Source organism: Tenrec ecaudatus, chromosome 8, assembly GCF_050624435.1.
Source record: "Tenrec ecaudatus isolate mTenEca1 chromosome 8, mTenEca1.hap1, whole genome shotgun sequence".
NCBI classification, from domain to species: domain Eukaryota; kingdom Metazoa; phylum Chordata; class Mammalia; order Afrosoricida; family Tenrecidae; genus Tenrec; species Tenrec ecaudatus.
Genome location: NC_134537.1, coordinates 65,288,813 through 65,308,054, shown reverse-complemented (window position 1 = coordinate 65,308,054; position 19,242 = coordinate 65,288,813). Strand labels below are relative to the sequence as shown.

Sequence of the window (19,242 nt, the reverse complement as noted above, 5' to 3'; positions counted from 1 at the left end):
CTGGGTTAAGGGGGATGGTGAAAAAGGTATAGTGGAAGGGGGACTGTGGGACAAAAGGGTATAGGGGTTGGGAACTACTGGGTGTTTGGGGATAACAGCTTCGTTGATGAGGCACAGGTCCTGAACCAAACAATAAGTACCACTTGGTTTCTTCCAGGTGAGATTGGAGTGTTGCAGGGAGAGTGGGTGGGAGCAATGAGGTTGTTAGAAAGGAGGCATTGTATGATGGGTTAACATCAGGACGCAACGGGGGCTGTAGGGCAGTTCTTCCAGGTTGGGTGAAAGAAGGGGAAGGATCAGAGGTGCTGTGAGACCACAAGTAAGGTGTAAGGAGGTTCCTAAATGTCTCTTCCCAACAGAGGGACCGGGCACAAAGGGATTCTAAGGAGGAATGAGTAAAGGGCTAGTACGTCTGGGGCAGGTAGGCTTGCCATCAATATCCATGACCGAGATTGAGGAAGAGCTGCCAGCCCTGAAAATGAGGGCAGGTCCGAAAAGATAGCTTCTGTGTTAGAAGGAAATTTACTTACTCAATACCTTGAGCAATACGCCAGGCTTGGTGAGGGTGACAGGGGTCCAGTCAGGGTCTTCTCAGACTTAGACGAATCTCAGTAGGGCCAACGGCAGGTCAGGAATTGGAAGGACAGTCCTCCCACATGGTGACGCAAAGGGCCTGTCCCTTTTCCAAGGACAATTGGACTTCCAGTGTCTACTTTGAAAACACTCCGGGCAGGGTTTGGCTGGAGCTCCAGGCCTGAGGCACTTCTGTGACCAGTGCTCTTCTCTGCACTTGAAGCAGGCGCCAGGTGGTGGTCATTGTTCCATACACCCTCGCCCCATGCTGCTCTTCTGGGGCCTCAGGGGAATCGCCAGCCACAGGGCTGCTACTAAGGCTTAGGTTGAGAATTTACCTTCTGTCGGAACCAGGCATCACGGGCTGTCTGCCTGCTCCTCATGGCTGTTAAAACCTCAATGCCATATTCGCTAAATCTCGGACCCCACATTTTCAATTATATGATTTTTTGTTCCTTAATGCTTGATACCTGATCCCTTCGACAGCTTGTGGTCGCACAGGCTGGTGTGTTTCTTCCATGTGGGCTTTGTTGCTTCTGAGCTATATGGCCACTTGTTTATTTTCGAGCCTTTAAGACTACAGAAGCTATATCTTTTGATAGCTGGGCACCATCAGCATTCTTCACCACATTTGCTCATGCACACATTTGTCTTCATTGATCGTATCAGGGAGGTGGGCATCCATTGATATGATTTTTAGTTCTTTGATGTCTGACAACTGGTCCCTTCTGCACATTGTGGTCAGACAGGCTGGTTTGCTTCCTCCATGTGGGCTTTGATGCTTCTCAGCTAGATAGCCGCTTGTTTATCTTCAAGCCTTTAAGACCCCAGACACTGTATCTTTTGATAGCCAGGCACCATTAGCTTTCTTCACCACATTTGCGTATGCACACGTTTGTCTTCCGTGATTGTGCCAGGAAGGTGGGCACCCACTGATATGGTTTTTAGTTCTTTGATGTCTAATAACTGGTCCCTTTTACACTTCGTGGTCAGCCAAGCTGGTGTGCTTCTTCTATTTGGGCTTTGATGTTTCTCAGTTAGATGGTCTCTTGTTTATCTTCAAGCCTTTAAGACCCCAGATGCTATATCTTTTGATAGCCAAACACCCTCAGTTTTCTTCACCACGTTTGCTTATGCACATATTTTTCTTCAGCAATCGTGTCGGGAATGCCAATTTAATAGAACAAAGTGTTCTTGCATTGAGTAAGTGCTTGAGTGGAGACCCAATGTCCATCTGCTGCTTTAATACTAAACCTATAAATATAAGCACACAGATCTGTTTATATATATATGTACACATGTATATGTATATACATATACACATACATACATATGTACATTCCATTCTTTGGACCTCTATAAATACTCTTTCTCACCTAGTTCTTTCCTCTATTTCCTTTTACTTTCCTCTTGTCCCACTATCATGCTCAGCCTTAATTTGGGTTTCAGTAATTTCTCTCGGTTACCTTGCCCTTGCTGAATCTCTACCAGTCCCCTCACACCCTCCTTGCTAATGATTTTGGATCACTTATTGCTCCCCTGTCCCTGGGTTGGTCAGCACTACCTCCTTGCCCCCTCCTCCTCCACTCCCATGTCTCCCCGGAACCGTTGGTCCTGTTGTTTTCTCCTCCAGACTATTCATCCAGTCTATCTTATCTAGCTAGATCTGTAGAGATCATAATATGCACCAACAATCAAGTCATAGCAAGATAGGCAATGAGTGAGAACACAGCTATGACAATAAAAAGGGAAACCAATTACCCATAGAAGAATAAATTAACTAAAAGTAAAACAATTTTTAAAGGAAAGAAAAACCTGTAAATAGATCCAGGTCTGATTTTTTGATCTCTAGGTGTGTCCTTCAGTCAGGTCCAATGGGGTACCATGCTTTGGATCCAGAGTCTGTCCTTTGTACTCCCTCAAGGCTTCCCTGCTCTGCTTCCACAGTTGTTGTGTCACACACTTTTGGTGGTTTGCATCAGTGTCACAGGGTCAGTTTGGAACAGTCCTGAGACTGAGTCTCCAGTGTTGTCCTCCTTATGGCCCTGGGCCATCAAGGGACGGTGTGTCTCATAGTGGGATCAACCATATTGTCCACTCTGTCCATTGGCTGTTCAGAGTGGGGATATTGTCCTTAGGCCTGATGGGCTAGGATGTGCTCCACTCTCTCTTCCTCTCCCTTCATTTGCTCCCATTTGTGCTGATCAGACATGCCCCTCTCCCCTAGCTGAAGCTTCAATGCTGTCCTCTCAAGTAAATTTTTCTGAGGTGAGGGGCAGTTGTCCACATAACTGGTATGGGGGCCGAGCCCTGAGGACCCTGCACTGGCTTCCCACTTCTTTCCGGCACACTGCATTTGTCTGGCACTGGCTTTATATCTGGTCCCTCTTTCCCTGTGGAGATACAAACAATAGCCTCCCCTTGGGTGGCTCAGTGCCCTATCCCCCCATCACACATCTTTTTTCCCCCTTTCCTCCCTCCACCCCCGTTTTAGTTGGCTACCATATGTACCCCTGGATTTGGTCTGGCCCCTGACATACTATCTGGACGTCACCCCTGGAGTGTTTGTATGCAATAGCTTTTCCCCTCTCATTTGATTTTTTTAAAATAATTTTATTAGGGATTCATACAATGCTTTTCACAATCCGTACATACATCATTTGTGTCCAGCACATAATACGAATGTTGCCATCATCATTTTCAAAACACCTTCTTTCTACTTGAGCCCCTGGTACCACCTCCTCATTTTTTCCCCATCCTCCCCGCTCCCCCTGCCCCCTGAACCCTTGATAATTTATAAATAATTATTATTTTATCATAGCTTACATCATCCAACATCTCCCTCACCCAGTTCTCTGCTGTCCGTCCTCCAGGGAGGAGATTATATGTAGACATCTGTTCCCCCTTTCTAACTCACCCTCCCTCCACCTTCCCAATATTGCCTCTCACCACTGTTCCTGAAGGGCTCATCTGTCCTGGATTCCCATATTTCCAGTTCCTATCTGTGCCAGTGTACATCATCCAGTCCAGCCAGTTATGTAAGGTAAAATTGGGATCATGATAGTCGGGGGGAGGAAGCATTTAAGAACTAGAGGAAAATTGTACATCGCATCGTTGCTACACTGCACTATGAGTGGCTCGTCACCTCCACATAGTCCTTCTGCAAGGGATGTCCAATTTCCCCCAGATGGCCCCTGTGTCCCCACTCTGCACTCCCCCTCATTCACAATGATATATATATATATGTATATATATATTTGGTGTTTGATGCCTGATACCTTATCCCTTTGAGGCCTTGTCATCTCACAGGCTGGTATGCATTTTCCATGAGGGCTTTCTTGTTTCTCAGTTAGATGGCACCTTGTTTATCTTCCAGCCTATGGAACCCCAGATTCTATATATTTTGATAACTGGGCACCATCAGCTTTCTTCACTGCATTTGTCTATGTACCCGCTTTGTCTTCAACATTCGTGTCAGGATAGGCTGGTGTGCTTCTTCCATGTGGGTTTTGTTGTTTCTTAGCTAGATGGCTGCTTGATTGTCTTCAAGCCTTTAAGACCCCTGATGCTATATCATTTGATAGCCAGGCACCTTCAGCTTTCTTCACACTTTTGCTTATGCACCCACTTTGTCCTCAGCGATCGAGTTGGGACAGGCCAGTGTGCTTCCTCCATGTGGGTTCTGTTGTCTCTCAGCTAGATGGCTGCTTGTTTATCTTCAAGTCTTTAAGACTTCAGGGACTCATACAACTCTTACCACAATCCATACATGTACATACATCAATTGTATAAAGCACATCCATACATTCCCTGCCCCAATCATTCTCAAAGCATTTGCTCTCCACTTAAGCCCTTTGCATGAGGTCCTCTTATTTTTTTCCCTCCCTCCCCTTTCCCCCCTCCCTCATGTGCCCTTGGTAATTTATACATCGTTATTTTGTCATATCTTGCCCTATCCGGAGTCTCCTTTTCCCCCCTTCTCTGCTGTCCCTCTCCCAGGGAAGAGGTCACACGTGGATCCTTGTAATCAGTTCCCCCTTTCCAACCCACTCACCCTCCACTCTCCCAGCATCGCCCCTCACACCGTTGGTCCTGAAGGTATCATCCACCCTGGATTCCCTGTACCTCCAGCCCTCATATGTACCAGTGTACAGCCTCTGCCCTATCCAGCCCTGCTAGGTAGAATTCAGATCATGGTAGTTGGGGGGAGGAAGCATCCAGGATCTGGGGGAAAGCTGTGTTCTTCATCGATACTACCTCGCACCCTGACTGACCCATCTCCTCTCCTAAACCCCTCTATGAGGGGATCTCCATTGGCCGACACTTGGGCCTTGGGTCTCCACTCTGCACTTCCCCCTTCATTTAATATGGTGTATATATACATACACACACATATATATACATACACACACATACATATACATACACACACATATCTTTTTTTTTTTTTACATGATGCCTTATACCTGGTCCCTTGGCACCACGTGATCGCACTGGCTGGTGTGCTTCTTCCATGTGGGCTTTTTTGCTTCTGAGCTAAATGGCCCCTTGTTCACCTTCAAGCCTTTAAGACCCCAGACACTATCTCTTTTGATAGCTCAGCACCATCAGCTTTCTTCATCACATTTGCTTATGCACCCATTTGTCTTCAGCAATCCTATCATGGAGGTGTGCAGTCAATGATATGATTTTTTGTTCTTTGATGCCCGGTAACTGATCCTTTCGGGACCACTCGATCACACAGGCTGGTGTGTTCTTCCATGTGGACTTTGTTGCTTCTGAGCTCGATGGCTGCTTGTTTATCTTCAGGCCTTTAAGACCCCAGTCACTATCTCTTTTGATAGCCGGACACCATCAGCTTTCTTCACCACATTTACTTGTTCACCCACTTTGGCTTCAGCAGTTGTGTCGGGAGAGTGAGCATCACAGAATTCCAATTTAATAAAAGAAAGTATTCATGCATTGAGGGAGTGCTTGAGTAGAGGCCCAAGGTCCTTCCGCCACCTTGATACTTAACCTATACATATAGACACATAGATCTATTTCCCCATCCTCCTATATATATTTGCATGTACATGTCTTTGTCTAGACCTCCATAAATGCCCTTTGACTCCTAGCTCTTTCCTCCATCTCCCTTGACTTTCCTCCTGCCCTACTACCATGCTTCGTCACCACCTGGGCTAGAGTATACCTCTTCTCTAAGCAACCTTACCCTTGATCATTTCCCACCAGGCCTGCCACTCCCCCCTCTCTACCATTTGGGGGTCCCATGTTTTTCCCTTGTCTCTGTGTTTGTTAACACCACTTCCTTACCCCCCGTACCCTCCCCCCCTCAAGTCCCCCCGGAACTGTCGGTCCCATTGTTTTTCCTCCAGATAGTTCATCCAGCCTGTCCTATTCAGACAGACCTGTGGAGACACTAACATGCACGAAAACAAGACAGAGGAAAACAAAGCAACAGTATACAACCAGACAACAAAACAACAAAAACAAACCACTGACAAAGAACAGAACAAAACAGTTCACAAGAGAAAAGCTTGTAGTTAGTTCAGGGATCATTTGCTGGCCCTTAGGAGCGTTTTCCAGTCCAGTCTGTTGGGGCACCACACCCTGGCCCCAAAGTCCACTTTCAGCATTCCCTGGGGACCTTGCCACTCCATTCCCTTGCTGTTCCGCTGCACTTCCCCAGTGATTTGCCTCGGTGTGGTGGGATCATGTCAGGTGCAATTCCCACACTGTGTCTCCGGTGCTGTCCCCTGTATCACTCTTAGTCACTGATTGGCATCATTTCTCATAGTGGGGCCAGCCATGTTGTTCTCTCTGTGGACTGGCTGATCTACTCAGGAACATCATCCTCACGGCCTAGTGGGCCAGGCTGTGCTCCACTCTCTCCTCCTGCCCTTTCATCTGCTCCTGTGTGCTCTGATCAGATATGTTCCTCTCCCAGAGCTGCAGAGTCAATGTTGTCCTTTGGAACAAATTTTTTTCGAGGGAGGGGCAGGAATCCACTTAATTTATGGTGTTGGGGCCAGCCTCCCAGACCTCTCCACTGGTTCCCTACTCCATGCCAGTTTATTGCATTCACAGCTTGCGGCACTGGGTTGAAGTCTGGTCCCACTTTCCCTGTGGAGATATAAACAATACCCTCCCCTTGGGTGGATTAATGCCCCATGCCCCCACTACCCTTTTATTCCTTGAAATACCAAAGTTCTTTCATCAAGATTTAAGAAACAAAACAATGGAAATACTTTCAGAAGTTATATAGCTAATAAAATATAATAACACATATACAAACTCAATAACTTAACAATAAAAAGATAATTAACCTGAAAAAAATAAACAAAATCCCTGAAAAGACATTTCACAAAAGTGAATCTTTTAGTGGCTAGTGAACCACTGGAAATATACTCAACATTTCTAATCAAACCCAATGGTATTGAATTAACCCTGTAAGACAATAAAAGTGCTCTGTTGAGTTTCTGAGGATATACATCTTCACTTGCTCTTAGCCAAAAGGCCGAGAAGCGACAGAGGATATACATCTTGACAGAATTAGATTTCTTCATATTTTTGCTATGAATTCCTGGTGTGTCAGCAGTTCACGTCTTAACTGACTATGCCACCACTACTCATAGTCATTAGGCATTAAAAAAATAAAGGAAGAAAGAAGAAAAGAAAACTGTCTGTACCCTATAGGATAGAATAGAAATGTCCTCACAGTATTTCTAATGCTGTAATCTCTATAGACAAATGTGACACTGTTCTCCCATGAGGGCTGGTCAGCTTGAATTACTCACCTTTCAGTTACCAACTGTATATTTAACCACTGTACCACAAGGGTTTCCTTATTAAACATCAGAAGTGTAAATCTAAACCATAATGAGATATCATTTCATATTCCCTAGGATGGCTAAGATAAATAAACAAACTGAGAAATTGGAAAATAGCAAATGTTGGCAAGGAAATTTGAACCCTTATCCATTACTGGTAGGAATACTAAATTGCATAGTCATTGTGGAAACTGACCCCAGCTGCAGTGAGGCTGTCCCTGAAGAAGTGGCCTTTATAGTTTACAAATGAGGGAGGGACAAATGGGTTACAAGTATTCAACAGACACACAGTCTGCGCTGTATCATTAGTAGATACATGACTCCCATTCTAGTTTCCTTCACCACCATCTCTACTATTTTTGAGAGGGCTCTTAGGTTTAAGGAGCCCATCAATGGTGTACATAGTTAACATACTTGATTGCTCACTGAAAGTTCAGATGAAAGGCCTGGAAATCTACTTCTGAATATCAACCATTGAAAACCCTGTGAAATATAGCTCTACCCTATCAGGCAAAGGATCAAAAAGAAAGGAGGTCCCACTTTTCCACTGCACAGGCCTGGTATTTGGACTCAGCAACAGGCAGTTGGGTGCAAGATGAGAAACTCTAAGGTCATGGTTTCCCCTTGAAGGAACTCCTCTTGCTGTTAAATGAGGGGAAGGTAACTCTTATTTTAGTTTCATAGGGCTTCCATAGAAAAAATTGCACAAAACAGGAGACTTTAAAGAACGTAAATTTGCTCAGAGTTCAGTAGATACCATGAGTTTGGTTTTTTGGTCTGGAGGCCAGAAGTCTCAATTCAGGGCATCCGATGGCTATTCTCAGCTGTAGGATAAACACTTTTTTGTCTCATCTTCTGGTTCCCTGAATGTTATTTGTTTACTAAATAAGTGGGAAGGCCCTCAAATTCTTTTTTCCTCCTGTGTGTGGTTCTTAATGTATTTCTAAGACACCCCACAGAAAAGGAGCCTTGGTGGTGCTATCGGGGAATATGGACTGCTAAACTCAAGGTCAGTGTCTCAAAACACCAGCAGGACAGCTGGAGACAGAGGAGACTTTAATTTTACTCTGCCCTATAGGGTTGCCATGAGTAGGAATCCACTTAGTGGCAGTGTCTGAGTATGCATCTGAATGAATGAGATCGCAGTGGGGTGGGGGGTCAGCAGGGATTGATTCAAGCTCACTCTATGTGGGTAATGACATCCTTAATGAGAGTTTCTTAGAACAAAAAAGTGTATTTCCTCACACAGGATCACACTTACGAGTATAGAAGTCAAGATTCCATTATATCTTTTTGGGAGGAGGAGGAGCACAAGTAGCATGTGTTCTTGACTAACAATGTCATGTGGAGTCCAATTCATGGAGTTAGGGTCACTTGAGAAAAGTACTATTTTCAGTACTTAAACAAATTTACATAATTATATTTTTATCATATCGCAATATACCTCTTATAGAGAGAAATTATCATCATAGAAAGATGATAAAACATTCAAAGAAAATTTAGAAATCACCTAACCCAATAGTTCCATAGTTTACTATGGATAACCTTGAGAAGAATGAATCCTTGCTGTGCTGAAGCAGAAATTGTACATGGATCAAGAATCAGTTGTGTGAACAAAACAGAAGACTACCGTATGATTTAAAATCGGGAAAGATGTGTATCAGGGTTGTGTCATCCCACCACATTCATTCATTTTGTATGCTGAGCAAATCATCAGAGAAGATGGCTATCTGAAGAAGAATGTGACATCAGGATTGGAAGAAGGCTTGTTAACAACAGGAGACATGCAGATGACATGTATTATATGCTGAAAGTGAAGAGGACTTGAGGCACTTGCTTGATGAACAGCAAGGGTGACCTTCAGTTTTACAGCTCAATATAAAAAAAAACCAAAATCCTCCCAACTGGACCAATAGGTAACTTCATGATAAATGCAGAAAAGGTTGAAGTTGTCAAGGATTTTGTCTTGCTTGGATCCACAATCCATGCATATGAAAGAAGTTATTGATAGATTATAAGACATGTTGCATTAGATAAATTTGCTGCACATGCCCCCCTTAGATAATTGAAAAACAAAAATGTTACTCTGAGGACTGGGGAGCACTTGATCAAAGCCATGGTGTTTTCCATTGCCTCATGGGTGTGACAAAGTTGAACATGGAATAAGGAAGCCCCCCAAAAGAATTGATGCATTTGAATTGTAGTGCTGGAGAAGACTTTTAAAAGTACCATGGACTGCCAAAAGAACAAAAACTGGAAGAAGTAAGACCACAGTGCTCCTTGGAGGCAAGAACAGCAAGATTTTATCTTGCATGCTATGGACATATTGTCAGGAGAGACCGGTCCCTGGAGAAGAACATCATGCTGGCAAAGTGGAGGGGCGGTGACAAAGAATGCCTCTATTAGATGTGTTGACACAGTGGTCACAACAATTGGCTTGGGTGTGGGAATGATCATGCTGATGGCACAGGACTGTGTGGTGTTTTGTTCTGTTGTGCTTTGGGTTATAATGGGCAGGAGCTGAGTAGATGGCACCTAATGACAACAGGAATTACTTTCACCTTGCAAACAAGAAAAATATGGCCACAGTCAAAAATATAGCTTACGCAGGGCCACACAAATAGGGAATGACTGAAGCAGGAATAAAGCCCGGAGCACTCTGCAATTAGATGGTGTTTCATAGTTTTTCATTTCTCAAGGAATAAATTATTTTCTGGAGCCTCTGTTATTAATTCAGCTTAGACAAATAAAATACTTTTTTTCATTCTTACTACTAAACACTTGGGTTACAAAAGTGAGGAAACATGATCCAAATCCACTAAGAATTTACTGACTAGAAATTGGAAGATAGACAAAAACCATTAAAGCAAAATGCCAAGATATGCAAATAGCGGTCAAAGAGCACTGAGTTTGGTAGCCTAAGGGTTTTAGGCTATCAGTGAAAGTTACATGGAAGAACTTATGCCGAAACAGAGTTTTGAAGATAAGTGACATTAGACAAGTAAAGTCCTCAAACCAGATACTACTGGGTTTCTCCCAACACTGTTTGTCAGAGTAGACCTGTGCTGCCAAGGAGCTTCACGGACTGATGTTTTTATAAGCAATTTGCTTGGACTTTCTTTCAAGTTGTCTAGGTGAATTCAAAACGCTAACTTTTTGGTTACCAGATGAGCCAACTAACCATTTGCACCAGAAAGAAAATACAGGGAAGAAGTGGGTTAAATGAAGGTACATTGAGGGAATTGCAATAAATGAGATGAAACAACATGTGTATGGATGGTTGAATGTGAAATGGATGACCAGCTCTGTAAACCTTTATCCAATTCACAATAAAAAGTTTTTTAAAAAGATAATGTCATTTATCCACAAACTTTTGAAGTCCTTTTCTATGCACAAACCAATATTTCTGTGCTCACAGAGGTTATGTCTGACAGATGAGTAGTTAACAGGAGCAAAAGTCAATGCGTAAAGAATACCCACTCTCCACAAGTGGATTAAAGAACAGCAACCTGCCTGACAGAACATTAGAGACACTTCTACTGAGGAAAGGTATGCTTTAAGGGTATAATGGCTATTAATTGTGAGTTTAACTTACTTCACCAAACCAATTTCTCCTCTAGTGCCTCTGGTGAAGTACACAAAACACACAACTATAGATTTTATCCATGTCTGGCAAGACCATATCTAATTTCATATAAAATGTGTCTTTGGCAACAGCCCAACAGCAGAGGTCTGCTCTTAAAAGTAGCAGATCAGGACTTGTCAAAGGACATTTAAATTTATGCCATTTATAAAAGTGGCCACTCAACACAAGCACTTTAAATGATCATCAAGCACTTTAAATGTGCTCAAGTCAAATTCAGGTGTGCTGTAAGCATAAAATACACATCTGTTGCACTCAATGCAAACAGATTTGATACCATAAAACTGTAACTATCTCATTACTACTTCATATTGGGTATATGTTGAAATGATAATATTTTGGACATGTTGAGCTGAATAAAGTGTATTCCTAATTTAAAAAATAGGAAGGCACAGAATAACAAATTCTGAATTTTTCTGTTTTTAAAAATTCTCTTCTCCTAAACTCTTAGATTCATCTAAACTTATATGGTTATGGTTTCCTGAATATAATTAATTTACTCTTATTTTCACATCTACACACATATTTTCAGTATCTGAGATTCCCTTTCTAGCTTCACGTTACTGTCTATCTGAGTTTTGAACTTCATTCTTATTAACCATATTATGCAAAAATAATAATGCCTCATGTAATTTTGAGAATATTGTTGCCAATGTCATTGTAGAGTTATAAAATGAGTATTTAAAATATATAATAAATTATTACTGATTAGCGTGTCTAAAATAAAGCAGAACCTAAGGGTGATTCTATACTTGAAAGGAGAGCTCCATATTTGATACACCTTTTCCCTTGAGAACACTGCCTAGCTACGGAGTATGTAGTGACTAGAATTCCTACTTCACATTTGATAAGATGAAACCCGGGTCATCCAGAGTGGCTTAAACTGCCCGGCTACATCTCAAAAGAAGAGTCACAATGGAAGAAATCCCAAATCTGTATATAAACTAATTTTGGATTCTTATTTGACTTGAGGACTACATATATGTTGGAGAAATCCAAAGTAGTCAGGCAAAAACATTTAGAGGTCCAAACAAGATGATCAGATATTTTCAATCTGCAGAGGTGATAGAGTTGGAAATTTGAGTCCAATCAAATTAGAGGGGCTTAGAAATAACACAAATTTCCACTGAAATGCCAGAAAACACACACACCTTACAGCAAAACTATTGTCCCAGGAATGAGAAGTTTGTTTTAAGATTAAAATAAAAACCAAAGAGATTCTTCCTTACAAAGTGTTTAGGCATTACGGGTTCAAGGTAATTTATCTATCTGCTAGGACAAAACAAATCAACATTTAATAAGAGCAAATCAAAACAGAAGAGTCAAACAAATACTATGAATATATAATTCACAATGTTCTGATTCAATGAAAATTATTAGATTTATGTTAAGAAAAACGACTAATTGTCAAGGGAAAAAATAACATCAGATTTCACATTAGAAGAAAGGGCTTCAAAGATGCTCTTAAATACAAGTTTAAGGATTTAAGGAAAAAAAGTCTTAAGTAGATGGAATTTTCCAGATTTCAGAAACCATAAAAATAACCAAATTAAATTCTATGAGTGAAAAATAAAATATCTGAAATGAGGATCTCTGTACGGTTATCATGAGCAATGAACTTGAAGGCAGGTTTTAAAAAATTATCCAGTCTGAATACATTAGAGAAAAGGATTTAAGATAATGAACAGACTGAGCTTTGGAACCATTCTATGAAGTAAAAACACATGTATTTGTAGTTCTGGGAAAAGAAGAAAGGATGAAGTAGAAAACAATGAAACAAAAACTTTTTGCTCAGAGAAATAGTGGCTTAACATTTTCAAATTTGGTGAAAAGTATCTACTTTGTAATTCCAGAAGCTGAATTAAACTAATAGAAGATAGCTATAAAAGCATTATAGTCCGCTGCTGAAAAACGTAGTTTAAGAGGAGAACTTGAAGCAATCTGAGGGGAAGTGAAACACATGTTTGAGGGTAAGCAAAATCAAACAACCGAAAAACAAATATTGCTACAAAATCATAAAGACTTTTATTACTAAAAAAATATCAAACTGTGGAGTTATTCTTTCCTGTCCTAGCCTTCATCTTGGTCTCTAGAGTAGACCAAGTCTATCGGGTAGATGGAAGCACCGCCTCCAGAAGTACACAGACTTTATACACCTCTGAAGTTGTATAGATGCATAGGTGTATCCATCTCTGTAACCCTTCCCAAAAGAGTTTTGTGCTCTTCCATTTATATTACATCAAAATAGTTATTTGGGAATCCTCTAGGTCCTCAATGAATACACCTTTAAAATATCCTTTGACTTCAGGGAACACAAAGAAGTCTGAAGAGGCAAGATCAGGGCTGTAGGGTGGATGGGGTAAGGTTTTCCAGTGAAATTCTCATAAGGTAGTTCTTGCTACCCTCAAAGAATGAGCAGATGCATTGCTTTATGGAAACTATCCCTTAGCGCAATTTTCCTGGCCCCTTTCTCACTAACTCAGTTTTTAATTTCCTTAAAGCTCTCCATAACAAGCCTCTATGATTAACCTGTATTCTTTAGAAAATCTTACATAGTTACCCCTTTAGGATCCACTCTAAGTCACCACTGCTTCAGAGTAGTGCACGGAATTTCCCGTAGATAATTGATCAGAACTGATGTTTAGATTGCACATTTTTTGAAGACACCCCAAGGATACTGCAACAAATAGGTTATTACTGAGAGAACCTGTCTGTAGCTATCCAATGATAGCAGAGACCATGTAAAGCACAAAAATCAACTGGAACTCTAATAGCAATAACTTTGGCTTATTCTTCTTATATAGAGGACAAACCATGACAACTGACATAAGAAAAAAGTAGATGAGAAGGTCATGGCAAAACATCTTTTAAAAGCTGGAAGGAAAACAAAGTAAACACTGAAACAAATGAATCAGTCCCCAATTGTTTACACAGCCAAAATAAAGGTAAAATGGAGACATTTTCATTTAATTGAAGCCAAGAGTCTTCTGTCGTTAATTATTTGTATTTATAAGCAATGCTAAAAAAGTTTTTCAAGATGGAGGGAAATGGCAATGAGGATCTACAGAAAGGAAAAGAGGAGTTGAGAAAAGATATACATGCAGGCAAATAAAGGACTTTCTTTTCCTTTGCTACTAATTTCTGTAAAAGGTAATTGAGCAAAATCTGGAACATTGTTTTATAGTTTATAATATCTATAAATGTAAAATACATGAAAACCATAAAAATGATTTACTGTTGGAAAAGTGATCAATTATATTACTGTAAGATTTAGACATTATATTTGAAGTGGCTCAAATTTAGCTCTAAGATCATTGCAATAGGTTAAAATGAATATTGTAAATCTTAAAAATCTAAAAGTGTTACAGGAAAAATCTATCAAGGAACAATAATCATTCAACTCAAGGGAAGTCCAGAAAGAAGAAAAAGAAGAATGAAGATACACTTAGGTTAACAGAAAAGAAACAAAATGATAGGTGAAAATCCAACTGTAGTAATAAGCATGTTGTAAGAGCCCTGCTGGACTACAAGTTGGGCTACTAATCATAAGGCCGGCAGTTCAAAACTATCAGCTGCTCCACAGGAAAAAGATAAGACTTTGCATTTCCGTAAAGAATGACAGTCTCAGAAACTCACAAGGCCAGTTCTTCTTTGTCCTACATACTGATTATAGCTTGGAATCAACTTGATAGCAATGAGTTTTCTTGAGAGTTTATGTAGGCTAGAGAAACAAAGACATGGATGCTCATGGGTGTATAAGAAAGAGCTTTATATAAAAGACCGATTGTATATTGAGAAAGCATTCCAGCCTGGCCCAGATCAAGTCCAGAAGTCTGATATTAGCCCATATGTCTGATAACTGTCTATAAATTCCTCTTCAGACTCACGCAGCCATGCAATAATGCTGCATGCAGGAAGATCACAGGCCAGTGGGTGGAAAGTCTTGTGGATCTAGTGGTGATTGAAGCATCGCAGCACTGGTGTGGGTCTCCACATGGCTCCTCCAGTTCCAGGGATTTGGCTCCATCAGTGTAGATCCATGTGTATTGTCATCAGGACTGTCTCAAAGGGAGAGCATGTGTCCTGCCTCCAGGGAGGAAGACAGGAGTTCCCAGAGACCTCAGGAGATGACCCTGCTCACACAGAGGCACCATTGTCTATGACCTGATTGATAAGCTAGACTGTATCCCTTTGAAAGTTGCCAGGAGATTATGTAGCTGCCACAGTATTAAAAGAAAATAACTAGAAGGACTCATTGTAAAGCTTTCAATGCTTGGAAATTAAACAAAGTATCTCTCACACAAAGGTGACAGATGAAAATACAAGTAGATTGAGGGGGGAAAAAAGAAATTGAAGTCTCTGAAAAGAATTAGGGGGAGGGGGAGAGAGAGAAAAAGCAATTGTTTGGGTCGTGAAGATGAATGCAGCATCCATGAACCAAGTTACAAAGATTTCACTGCCGTTGAGTCAATTCCAATTCATAGTGATCTATAGGGCACTGGCTCTGGGGATTTCTGAGATTGTAACTCATTACAAGTGAGCAAAGTCTCATCTTTCTTCTGAGTGGCTAGTGATTTAGAACTGTTGACACTGTGCTTAGCAGCCCAACTCTTAACCAATATACCAAGAGTGCTCCAGTAATGAAGCAATAGCCTCCGGAAACTAGAAAAGTAAAGGAACTATCCTAGAGTCTCCAGAGGAAACCCTGTCTTTTTATTTATTTATTTTTAAAAATCTGGGTCATGGTGACAATGCTTAATGACCCAGCTAACACCCACACCACACTCAGCTACTTTCAAACAACTTGATCTTTGGGGTTGAACTTTGCACAGAATCCAGCAACACGGAGAAGCACATGAGTACCACAGGCAGCATTCCAGCTTCTAGAGCAGTGGTTCTCAACCTGTGTGCCGCGACCCCTTTGGGAGTCGAACATCCCTTTCACAGGGGTTGCCCGATTAATAACAATAGCAAAATTACAGTTATGAAGTAGCAATGAAAACAATTTTTGGTTGGGGGTTCACCACCACATGCGGAACTGTATGAAAGGGTCATGGCATTAGGAAGGTTGAGAACCACTGCTCTAGGGAGAGGGTCAAGAGAGCTACATCTCATAACCCAAATGCCTACATCTCATAACCCAAATGCCAAAGGCTCTATTCCACGAAACCTCCTGTTTCTTTCCATGGAATGCTCAGTCCCAGTGGGGCCAGTTTTAAAGAGGCTAATTTACCAGAGTAGTCACACTAGTCAGTCAATCCTTCAGTGGTTTCAACGACAGGGTACAACGAGGTTGGTGTAGGAGGGAACACAGGGGACAGCCATTTGGGTGGTGCTCATTTGGGCAGTGTGCTTCACTGGATTTGGTGTCGGTTTCATGGATAGAGGTGGCCATTTAATCCTGATTGATCTGGTCACTGGAAAGCAGATAGATGTGTTTCTCATTGATCATGTATTCAACATGCTCAGGGTTGAACCCTGTGAAACTGAACATCACAATGTGCTCAGGGATGTGATTCCAGCTCCCAGATCTCTAGGAATCTAGTCATGCTCTGAGTTTAGATCGTATTGTCAGGATCCAATAATCCATTGTCTACACATGCCCTGTTCATTCCCTAAAGAACTCAGGATTCAAAGAGGTATAGGTCACAATCCGTGCTCCCTACTTGGGAGGATTGGACCAAGTCATCTGCACAATCTTTTCTGAGATTTTGAGAAGGGACAGACCCACAGGATGCTATCTGTTTCTTTTCCCATCACAGGCAGATTCCCTAATCCATGATTATAGAGTCCAAGATTCTTGGAGAAGGGCGGTGCTCAGATGAGTTCAAGGTCTTCAGAAAGCAAAATAAAGAAAGGTCCAGGCGTCTCTCTCCAGGTCTCCAGAGTCAAAGCCCTGGTAGGCTGAGTCAAAGAAGGGGAAAGACAGCGGTGCTTCCTGGAGGTGGCAAACTGCTTCCCCTGCCCTGGCGTGGGCTTTGTTCCAGTTGGGTTGTTTTCCCAGGCATGGGGGACAAATATGGAGAACTCAGAAGCATTCTCCAGGATTTTCAGGAGGCCCTGAGGACATGCCAGCAGTGATAGGGTCGAATGTGATTAAATCCAGCTGTCGCAAATATATTATTATTATGTTTCTCCCAGGTTAGAGCAGTTTTCATGGTCCCATCAAGTTAAGAACTGGGTTCTAATTCCAAGTGCACCAGTTCCCCCCAAAGACTGTGCCGCTCCTACCCACTTGCCTTGGGGCTGTCATCCCCAAGGGCCAGGTCCACGACTGGCAGAGATTCACGATTCAACTTGATGTCATTGGCAATATTCTGCTGCACTTTCCTCACTACTGGTAGAACCCACAGCTTACAATTATCTGTGGGGTACGCTCCCACTCTTAGGTTGACCGGTGTGTGTGTGTGTGTGTGTGTGTGTGTGTGTGTGTGTGTCTGTGTGTGTGTGTGTGATGGTGGTGGAGGTGAGATACTTGTTGATGTGTGTGTGTGTGTGTGTGTGTGTGTGTGTGTGTGTGTGTGTGTGTGTCATGATGGTGGTGGTGGTGGGGTCAGGGGATGGGGGCCTGGGGGTTGGATACTCTCAGAAATCGGCTGTAAGCTTAACAGAAGGATGGGCTGGGCTGCTGCACCTGGGCACAGACTGATGAGAGTCACAGCGAGAGGACTGAAATCTGCTGTGTGGCGGCACTCTGAGCGTGGAGCTGCCGCTGGGTCTGGCATAGTTGGTGAAGGAGGCCCTCATCTTCCTCTAACCTTGGCACCGCCCGTCTCACATCTTGATGTTTTAACTAAATTTTAATGCAATGAGACCCATTTTGGAGGCTTGGCTTCTAGAATTATCAGAGAATAAATGCATGTTGCTTTAAGTATCAAGTTTGTGGTCATGTGTAACAGGAATTGTTACAGGACACTAATACAGCTGACATGATTGTTTTAACCTGTTACATGGAGTCAATTCCAGTTATAACCACCTCATGTGTGCTAGGGAAAAATTGTTCTCCGTATGGTTTTCTTTATAAAAAGGTTTTATTGGGGATTAGGTTAAAGTGTACGAAGTAGAATCATTCTGAATTCATAAGCATTTGCTTTAGTTTCCTTAATTGCAATTTTCAGTGTAGCACCACTTCCTCTCTGCTTCCTGCTTCCATTTTCCATCTGAACTTTATCTTTGGGTAAATCTGAAATGGTTGGTGGTTCTAAAGTGTTTAAAACTCCCTAGTTTTATTGTTCCCCTTATAAACCTATCTACTGTTTGAAAATTGAGCCACGGGAGTAAATTTTTTTTGCAGACCTGACAGATGACTAAGTGTCACAGTCTTGAGGTTTTCGCCAACCTCTCTCTGATCAGTAAGCCTGGTATGAAATCTTGGCTGAAAGCAGAGAACACCACAGATGTTTACTTGTGCTTTATTGATTATGCAAAGGCATTTGGATGTGTGGATCACAATGGATAACATTGTGAATAATGGCAATTCCAGAACACTTAGTGTTCTCATGCAGAACTTAAACGTAAGTGAGGAGGCAGTCACTTTTCATTGATTATAGCTATATGTCTTCAATTTAGATATTCAATCCACTTTTAGTTTGTTTTTAATATGTATATGAGATCTGAATTATGTTTCACTCTTCTACAAATAGATATTAATTTTGCTCTTATTTAAGGTGTTTATCTTTGCCCCTATTTAATGTGTTTCAGTGCTTTGACAAAGCACTGTGTGTAGATGAATGGATTGATTTGGGGGTTCTCATTCTGTTCCGTGGTTTTCTATGTCTACTGTGTAATCAGTACCATGTTGTTCTGGTTGCCAGGGCTGTGTGGTGATTTGAGGTTATTAAATGTGAGGTCTTCTACTTGCTCTTGTTTGGCAGTGCTTTTCTTGTCTTTCTGTTTAAGTTGGTGACTAATTTTACCATATTTTCAAATAATGTATTCATCTTCTTGAATGTATTTTCTCCTCTTTTAGGATAGAAGGGAAACTTTCTACGAACATTTTTTCTTTAGGGTTTTTTTTAGTTTGGATTTAACACATATATCATACCATAGCAGAGTTATACAATTGCTACCACAATCAGTTTCCAAACATTCTTTTTCTTCATCTCCCTGACACTGCTTCCCTTCCCTGAACCCCCACTCACAGCACAGTACCTGCCCAGCCCCACCCCAACCAAAAAACCCCTAATTATACTTGCT

General features: G+C 41.7%; 1 pseudogene; it reads right to left on the bottom strand.

The window, feature by feature from the left end:
* Nucleotides 1-16,441: 16,441 nt before the first annotated feature.
* Nucleotides 16,442-17,447, bottom strand: LOC142455417 (aspartate aminotransferase, cytoplasmic pseudogene; annotated as a pseudogene).
* Between the last annotated feature and the right edge of the window lie 1,795 nt (nucleotides 17,448-19,242).